Source organism: Penaeus monodon, chromosome 29, assembly GCF_015228065.2.
Source record: "Penaeus monodon isolate SGIC_2016 chromosome 29, NSTDA_Pmon_1, whole genome shotgun sequence".
NCBI classification, from domain to species: domain Eukaryota; kingdom Metazoa; phylum Arthropoda; class Malacostraca; order Decapoda; family Penaeidae; genus Penaeus; species Penaeus monodon.
In genome coordinates this window covers 37,490,853-37,491,391 of record NC_051414.1, presented here as the reverse complement: position 1 = coordinate 37,491,391, position 539 = coordinate 37,490,853, and positions in this window count along the sequence as shown.

Below are 539 nucleotides of genomic sequence, written 5' to 3'. Positions count from 1 at the left end.
AGGAAGGCCCTGTGAACACCCAGAGCTGCAGTTGCTTGATACTGAGAGGGAGCCACAGTAGAGAATCTTTTTCATTCTGATCCTGGGAAGCATATCTCTCCTGCTATCATTACATGCGACTCGAGTTCCTTTCCATCAGTGGAATATGCTTTTATCTCCCGATGTATAATTGACTTTACAACATTGTTTTCCGTTGTGATACATATTGTGTTTGTCTAATATAAAAAGTATATTTACGTTTCCATTTCAAATACTATATGAAATGAAATTTTTTTTATAAGATTCTATAAGAACTAAATACGATACTTTATTCCAAAGTTGTATGACGTGCAAAAAACATTATATTGTTCACAGTGTAGGGTAATGCTTTCAATAAAACTACTTGTACTGAATTCAGTTTTATTTAATCCCTGAAGTACTGAGATGCTAGTGAATGATTATACTTATACAACTTATAGCAAACCTTATAAAAACCTTAAGATATAATGCTGTTAACTACGTAAACACAAACGCGCTTGCATAAACATGTGCGTTTGCAC